Source organism: Stegodyphus dumicola, chromosome X2 (genome assembly GCF_044657685.1).
Source record: "Stegodyphus dumicola isolate Sdum_Otavi_A_Nest chromosome X2, ASM4465768v1".
Classification (NCBI taxonomy): Eukaryota; Metazoa; Arthropoda; class Arachnida; order Araneae; family Eresidae; genus Stegodyphus; species Stegodyphus dumicola.
Window position 1 is genome coordinate 79804576 of NC_140781.1, and position 9740 is coordinate 79814315.

Consider the following 9740-nt stretch of genomic DNA (forward strand, 5'->3'; position numbering starts at 1 on the left):
ACAATTTACGAAAGAGCTCTTAGTAAAAGCAAAATTAGCTATGTAATTAATTAAAAATGTCTTGTTTTTAATTTTTTGATAGTAAGAGTTTTTCCCATGTAATTGTCTCAGAATATTCAAAATTCTCAGAATGTACATCAGTTTTCTCTATAAATTTATTGGTTGATATTTACATTATGGTAACTTGGCGTTTTTTTGGCGAAAATTTGGCGACCAACTCTCCTACAGCAACCCTCTATTTTTTCTTCCCGCCGCCATTTTGTCTTCATGAAGTAAAGACATGTTTCTTTTCTTTTTATCTACTGAACACTTCTTCTAACAATCTACTAGCCGAATTACACTTATGCTAGAAATTTTATCTAACAAAACTGCTTAATCATGACAAATATTCACTGCAAAATTGGGAAAAAGTGCACAATACCATACTCCTTACGCGTTTTTCAAAATAACACATACACATAAACCATGTACACGCCGACTTATTTTTACTTAGAAAAACATTCCAGAATTGCACAAAAATGGCATTGCTCACACTCTTCACTATATCCATGTACACTGCTTTTTTCTCATAAATTAGAAAAATTTCACGAAAATACATGACAATTTTCTCAATCTTTAAACCCGGTAAAAAGAACATATATGAAATTACCTGATCGCGAAAAAGTATTTACCCTTTCCAAATATGAACATTTCCACATATAAAATAAATAAAATATCCAAAAACCTCTAAATCATCTATTACATTATACACGTCACCAACGAATTCATACCGCAAGCATTACAAATACTTAGTATCAAAAATTTAAATTATTTCCATGCACGTTTACTTCAACTTAAACGTGTACCAAATTCCTACAAACATAAAATTCACAAAATAACTATCATTTAATTAAAATATCACTAAACCATGTACACGTCGACTTATTTTTACTTAAAAAAACATCCCAGAATTGCACAAAAATGACATTGCGCACACTCTTCACTATATCCATGTACACTGCTTTTTTCTCATAAATTAGAAAAATTTCACGAAAATACATGACAATTTTCTCAATCTTTAAACCCGGTAAAAAGAACATATATGAAATTACCTGATCCCGAAAAAGTATTTACCCTTTCCAAATATGAACATTTCCACATATAAAATAAATAAAATATCCAAAAACTTTTACCTCTAAATCATCTATTACATTATACACATCACCAACGAATTTATACCGCAACTATTACAAATACTTAGTGTCAGATATTTAAATTATTTCCATGCACGTTTACTTCAACTAAAACGTATACCAAATTCCTACAAACATAAAATTCACAAAATAACTATCATTTAATTAAAATATAATTAAATTCAAAAACACTACTTAAAATATAAATGAGCACATACATTAAATTAATACATACATAAATACCCATTTCGAATTCACTTTAGTTACGGCCATGGGATCCAAAAATTCACGAACACTGTTTCACACAACACAGAATAAAGCCAAATACAAAACTTCCAGATTTTTTCCCGATTTCCCCCCTTTTCCGATTAAAGAACCGTAATTCGTCCATTAATATCACATGACATATCCCATGATCTCTCATTTGCCTCACACAAAATAATGCGTAATCGGAACTGAGTACTGCTCACATTATTACCAAAGTCCCAGGTAGTAACCTTTATCGCCTCCAAAATGTCGCCAAACTACCAGTTACCATATTGTAAAGATCAACCAAATTATTTTATACTTTTTCCCTCCTATTGTTTCCCAAAATATTTCTGGCTTTTTGCTGTTACAGAATTTGTAGGGATAATTTTCTTTAGGATTTTAGACATTGCAGCTTGGAAAGTTTAGAAAGAAGGATTTGAAGGCAAGATTTATAGACCCACGATTCTAGAAGATTCGAGAAATATATGACAAAATGAAAAATGTCTCCATGGTATCAACACGTAATGGATGTGTTTTACAGAAAGTTTACAATGAATTTCTTAATTTTTGGAGAACGTCTGGAAGAACAATGAAAACATATTTGAATGTATTACTTCTGATACTAGAATCTTAACATGTTTATCTTCTCTTTATTTTCTCTACTTTTCACTACACAGAAGCATGGAAAATATCAAAAATGCTTCTGATCTTATCACATGGGCAGGCATTATAGAAAGGGATTTTTTTACTAACAAAGAAATTGAAAACTTGCAATTTAAAAGATTCATCTAATATTTCTTAATGCATCATACACACACTAGGCATTTTCCCACCTGATGCAATCTCTGTGGATCCTAAATTTTACTGCCTAGTGCCTTTCTAAATTCTGTTTCCAATGCTTGCTCTAAATTCTAATTAAATAAATAAGTTTTGCCATTTCTAGATTTTGTTGTTCGGTGTGTCACTAAATTCTAGAACTTCTGCCACATCAGCTCTAACTGAACTTTACTATATATATTTCATATTTCTTCTGAATGTTCCTATTACTAAAGAAATAAAATTAGCCACTTTTTCTGTACATTCTAATTGCATTTAGTGCTTTTTAGAATAACAGAAATCCTTAATTAAATCGAAAAATTCTAAAATGAAAAGAAAACATGTTGAAGAAAGAAACTGAATACACAAAGGAAATTATTCTTCAAAGATATGTGCAGTTATTATTATGTAAATTACCCAATTGTTTATGATTTCAACCTTTACTATAATTACCCATTTCTATTTCCTCATATGATAGAGTTATTGAGCCAGATTAAATTAAATAGTATAATCTTTGATCACTAGTCCACATTATTAGTTTGAATTTGACTGTTCTTGTTTAATTACGTCACCATGAGCTGTAATTGATTTTGTTAGCATCAGAACATGCCTTTATGTTCTAAGCTCTTTTTAAATAAGAGGCTTATTTAAACCTTTATCTGGTATTAGTTAAATTTTTTCAGACAGAGCGATAATATGCTTCATGCCTGTTGGGAGTTTAGGACTATTTAACTTTTACCAGATCAATTAAACCCTCATAGGCACCATTGTGGAGAGGTTGACAAGTTAGGAGATAAAGACGCAGAAACTAGCGAGAGCATTGATTTGCATATTGAGACAAATCTCGAATTGTTAGAAAAGATGCTTAAAGAGAAAGAAATCGATATAAACTAGCCAAAATGTCTGGGAAGGTTCAAATAAAAATGACTGATAAATATTTTGTTGACTTGTTATTACAAAACGTAAATGTTCTGTAGCTTTTAATGTGTAATTATCTTAATATCGTTTAAGAATCTGTGTCATAAATTACATATACTTTAAACTGAAATTTTATTAGATTTTAATTTTAATAGGGCTTTTTTTAACAAATATTGTTAAAAAATAAAATTTAATAGTGGTCATGTAAATCCATAATGACTAAGGTTATCAAACTACGTAATTTAATTATTTATAACTAGTTGCGTACCCTTAAAAATTATCTCTACATATTAAAGTGAGTTATTGCCTTTCATTAATACTCACTGTGGTCGCAAGATAAAATATAAAATGTAGTAAAAATAATATTAAGAAGAGCTATATGTAGTGAAAATATTTGTATGTAGTAGAAATACTTATATATTTAATTTCTTATGTAATAAAATTGTGTTAATTTCTGTAGACTATGAGAAATATTTAATATAATTATACAGGTGTATAAGTGATAACCAAATTTCTGAATATCAATTTTATCAGCGATGAAATTATAACAGTGATTAAGAGTACATCACGTTGTTTCCGCAATAACCCGAATGATAGGGATAAAAATGTGTGACCTACAGAGGATAGCAAAATAAATTACTTACCCCAGACGTTGTGATAGTTGAAGAAGAAAATACAAGTTATTCATCTATAATTCACTCTATCTATCTTTCCTATCAAAAATTTTATTGCTGAGCTCACACGAATAAAACAAGAAAATTAAATAATCAGATCATAACTATAGTCCTACTATAAATACAGAGCGTCCATTCGTTTATCGATACACTACAGAGCACTATCCATTTGCATCACTTTCAATAGATCACGAAATATCTGGAATCGAAGATATACGTAGACCAGGAATATACTTATCTTGAAATTTCTTTTGATTTTGAAGCTTCCACCAGTGAATTAATTTGGAACAAATCACCACGTGGCGATAGACAATGGATGAGTCTTAAATTGCACCATGAGATCGTTTATGATTCTTGTTTAAAAACATCATTCCACCCAGGATGAATTTTCAGCAACTGCATATAGAATGAATACATTCAATAAAAAAAACTACAGTTATCGGACTTTTCAGGAAAGTTAAACGTGCATCATGACACGAGGCTGTAGGTGAAGAGACAGGCCGAAGCCCGTCCTTCACCCTTGAACTCCCAGCAGCAAAAAAGAGAGAAACCGGTCCAATAACTGCCACCAAGTGCTTGGACGAAACGATGATGATTCTTGAAGCGATAGTTTGATGATAGATGCCGGCTTGCTAGCACATAAAAATGTAAAAATTCAAATAAAACATATTCTATGCATCTACTTAGACTTAAAATAATACAAAACACATTATTACTTCTGGTGCTTTAATGGCTTATTGGAACCTTAAAGTATATTAACTAAGTTACAACCCCTGGAACTGTACACGACGCTACGACAATAACTGCATCAAACAGAACCTGACTAACTTTCAACACTTGCCAACTTTGCCTACATCAGGCCTTTCAGGTTTGTTCTAATCAGCAGGTCTCTCTCTAGACAAGCAGCAGCGGTGACAACATTCAGTCTTTTGTTATGAATCATGCTGATTATGATATTATTTCTCACTTTAACCTATGCAGTTTGACATAAAATTTACCTGCTTATTTACTAAACCTCTAGACTGACCAAGTATGTGACAAAATGAGGCATAAAAAAAATCAACATAAAGCTAACTTTTAGTAAAATGTAAATGTCACTTATCTACTTTCAAATATGACCAACAATTACAAGTGTAAAATATTTAATGCTACTTGATAAATTGCAAAGTTTATTTTATTCTCAAACTTTTTAACAATTATGTTAATTCATGTTTAGTAATAATGCATACTATAAGGGCAAGTCAAATGAAAGTGAGCCAACCCCTCCTCAGCAAGAATGGTTCGGTCCATCATCTGCGGCGCGTGCGCGTAGCACAGAGACAGCCTTCATTTACGAAAGTGTGAGGTTAAAGTTAAGGCGCTCTTACACTGGGTTGAAGACAGTTGCGTGACATAATGGACGCTCCAAAAGAGGAACAGCGTGGTGTGGTCAGCTTTTTGACAGCTGTAGGTGTTTCCCAACATGAAATTAGTCGCCGTATGACTGCTGTGTACGGTGAACATTGCATCGCATTGGCTACTGTGAAGCGTTGGGGCAAACGGTTCAGAGAAGGATGTGAAAGTTGCAAAGACGATCCAAGACCGGGCCAAAGCCACCTTGCAATCACCCCCGACACAATTGCACAGGTTGATGAGCTGATTAGACAAGAACGGAGGATAAGCATCGATGAACTGGCAGAGCGTGTGAACATCAGTCACGGTTCGGTTCACACCATAATTCATGATCATCTCGGTTATCGGCTTTTGTGTGCTCAATGGATGCCCAAGATTTTGAACGACCGCCAGAAGACGGAGAGGTTCGGCGCTGCTTTGACTCATCTCATCCGGTATCACAATGAGGGTGACGACTTCTTGTCTGCAATTGTGACCGGAGACGAATCATGGTGCCACCACTACGAACCTGAAACACGTCGGCAAAGCTTACAGTGGAAACATTTGAATTCACCACCCCTGAAGAAAGCAAAGGCTGTCATTTCCTCGGGAAAGGTGCTATTGACTTTTTTTTTCGATCGTCAGGGGCCATTACTGATTGAATTTGCTGAACTTGGAGAGACCATCAATAGTTCGCGATATTGTGCAACGCTGGATCGGCTGCGTGTCGCAATCAAGAACAAACGACCTGGAAGATTGACGAATGGTGTGATCTTGCTACACGACAAAGCTCGTCCCCACGTCGCTGATGTGGTTAAGACACAACTGGCAAAGTTCAAGTGGGACACGCTGCAACATCCTCCATACAGCCCAGATTTGTCGCCATGCGACTTTCACATTTTCGGGAAACTGAAAAAACATCTCAAGGGTACCAGATTCGTGTCGGACGACGCCGTGAAGGAGTCGGTTACAGACTTTTTGAATCGACAGCCCAAGGAGTTTTATGAGATGGGGATCACGCGGCTCATTTGTCAATGGGATAAATGTCTCAATGTTCATGGAGACTACCTTTAAATAAAGTACTCTGTTTGTCATATGTTCGCATTGGCTCACTTTCATTTGACTCGCCCTAATACTTAGGGATTTATTTTAGTTTTAGGTTGTATTACAAAAGGGAAATTCAGGCATACCGTATTTTTCGCCGTATAAGACGCACTTTTTCTCCCCAAAATCAGGGGGGGGAAAGTGCCTGTGTCTTATACGGCAAATACAAAAGCCCACCATGGCCCTCCGCTGCCCCTCCACCTCTGCATACATACCTTACCACAGGAATACTCGGCCACTCCGTTCTCTTCCACCTCTTGGCGCCGTCTGAGACCAGGAAGCCCCGCTCTGCCTCGCACTGTATTTGGACGGTCTCTGCCTCGCGCTGCAATTGGCTGAGCGAAGAGGCGCGTGCCTTCGCTCGCTCCTGCGCTGGCTTTGTGCACTTTTTAGAGTCTCGTAAGCCAGCGCGGGAGCGGGTGAAGGCACGTGTCTCTTCGCTCAGCCAATCGCAGTGCAGGAGCAATCGGGAGCAAGCGGAGGCGCGGATAGCTGTGATATATGTAGTATGGTATATCTGAATGAAATATATCATATTTCATACCACCCCATCAAGATGTCAAAGCAGAAGAGACTGGCATATAAAGTTGCTTTCAAGCTGGAAGTAATAAAATTTGCTAAGAAGCATGGAAACAGAGCAACGGAGAGACACTTTGGGCCACCTCCAACTGAGAAAATGATAAGAGAGTGGAGGAAACAGGAGGATCAGCTCCAAAAGTTGGATAACCACTTTGCAGTTGGTCCACGCAAGCATTTCACCGGATCACCATCGTGGTGCTATAGATTTATGAAGAGACCTGGCCTTTCTATGCGCACCAAAACCAGAATTGCACAAAAAATGCCAAAGGAATACTATCACACAAGTGTGTGAATGGGTTGAAAGGTCATGGGACTCCGTAAAGAAAAACATTGTTGTAAAATCATTCAAGAAGTGTGGCATTAGTAATGCCTTGGATGGAACAGAAGACGACGTCTTATTTGACACCAGTGAGGAAGAGAGTGATGACAATGACTGTGTGGATCTGTCCTTCCTCATTTCTGATAGCAGCGAAGAAGAGGAATTCTTGGGGTTAGAATAAAAACATGACAGCCTTATTTTTGTTACTTTCACTGTTTGCTGACTGTTTATGAGAGTAAAGATAGCTCTTAGTATGTTACATGGTTGACATAAAATTTTTCTTAAACTGCTGTTAACTTTATACAGTTGATATAAAATATTTTACTACAGAATTTGGTTCATAATCTTTTTTTTCTAGATTTGCCTCCTTTAAAATTGGGTGCGTCTTATATGCCGGTGCATCTTATACGGCAAAAAATACGGTAGATAATATCGTCAATTAAATTTATTCAGTTCCCATTTGCTCATAGGTCCTTAATTTTTTTCATTAATGGTCCTTAAAAGTACTTAATTTCCTTGTGAAAAAATGTGTACGAACCCTGTTTTAGGGTTTTTTTGTACTGAAAACGTATTTATAAAACAAAAGTAAATTTACAGGGCCTGGGGAAGAATTTTAGTTAAGTCTTTAAGCTTATATATAATACATCTTGTTCATTTATATTGTTTCGGTTAATCTTCAAATTATGGTAACTTGGCGAAAATTTGGCGACCAACCCTGCTGCAGCAACCTGCTAGTTTTTTTTTTTTTTTGGACGCCATTTTGTTTTCACAAAGTAAAGCCATGTTTTTTTTTAATTTTTTTAACTCAACATTTTTTTTTTTTTTCAATCTCCTAGCCAAATTACACTTATGCTAGAACTTTTATGGAACAAAAGTGCTTAATCATGACGAAGATTAGGTGTGAAATGGGGAGAAAGTGCAGAATCGGCCACTGCTTGCTGTGTTTTTAAGAATTGCACATACACAATCTTCATGTACACGTTGACCTATTTTCACTTAAAAAAACATCCCAGAATTGCACAAAAATGGCATTGCACACACTCTTGACTTTATTCATGTACACTGCTAAAGTCCTAGCGGTAAAAGTATAGTTTAGGGTACCCATTGGCGTTTTTTGGCGGTACATGCATACCGATTTTGTGCAATTCTTTGACTCGTTATTTTGGCTTGCGAAGCAGCGATTTTTGTGGCAAAAATCGCCGCTACACAAAGGCAAAATACCAAGACAAACAATTGCACAAACTGGGTATCCATGTACACATCGACTTATTTTCACTTAAAAAAAAAAAAATCCCCGAATTGCACAAAAATGGCATTGCGCACACCTTTGACTTTATCCATGTACACGTCAACCTATTTTCACTTAAAAAAAATCCCCGAATTGCACAAAAATAGCATTGCGCACTCTTTTAACTTTATCCATGTACACATCGACCAATTTTCACTTAAAAAAATCCCAGAATTGCACAAGCTTGCATTGCGCACTCCCTTTACTTTGTCCATATACACATCAATATATATTCACTTAAAAAGTCGAAGGAGCACCAAATTCTGCAATATAGGCAAACAAAAAATACATAATCTGGATAATCTTTGGAATATGGTAACTGGTAGTTTGGCGACATTTTGGTAAGGCGATAAAGGTTACTAGCTAGGACTTTAGCAGTGTACATGGATAAAGTCAAGAGTGTGTGCAGTGCCATTTTTGTGCAATTCTGGGAAGTTTTTTTAAGTGAAAATAGGTCGTACATGGTGTACATGGATATCGTGTATGTGCTATTCTTAAAAACGCGGCAAGCAGTTTGCGATTCTGCACTTTCTCCCAATTTCGCACCTAAATTTTGTCATGATTAAGCCCTTTTGTCCCATAAAAGTTCTAGCATAAACGTAATTCGGCTAGCAGATTGTTGGGGGGGGGAAAGCCTTTACTTCTTGAAAACAAAATGGCGTCCAAACAAAAACTAGTAGATTGCTGTAGCAGGGTTGGTCGCCAAAAAATCACCAAGTTACCATAATCCAAAGATTAACCACAAAATTACCACTATCAAAATTTAGAGATCTGACAGTGCATCATATGATTTATTGAATGAAAGCTTTATTTCTGAATTGTGAAGATAAAAAAAAAAAAAAAAATCTAAACTTGGGAAAAATAAAGGGAAATGTTTTGTTTTAAATTATGTGTCTTATTTCTGATATTATCAAACCAGTTATATATAGGGTCATTTTGAAGGACTACGTGTAATAAATAAAAAAATAAAATATGTGTGTAAAAGCTTCTGTTTGGTTTATTTGTTCTATAACATTCTCACACATCCATTAGTAACTCTATGCATAAAACACCAGTGGCTCTTTAAACTAAAAGAGAGAGAGAGCCTTCTGCCAATTTGTTTTTGTTGCTTAATTTTATGTCGTCAGTGGTTTTTCTTGCTTGTAAAGAGTTTCCTGCTGTCATTTTTGCTATCTGTCTACACTTTTAATTGTTGCATTTTCAAAGCATGTTTTATATAATGATATACAATTTCTATTCTTCGGGAATTG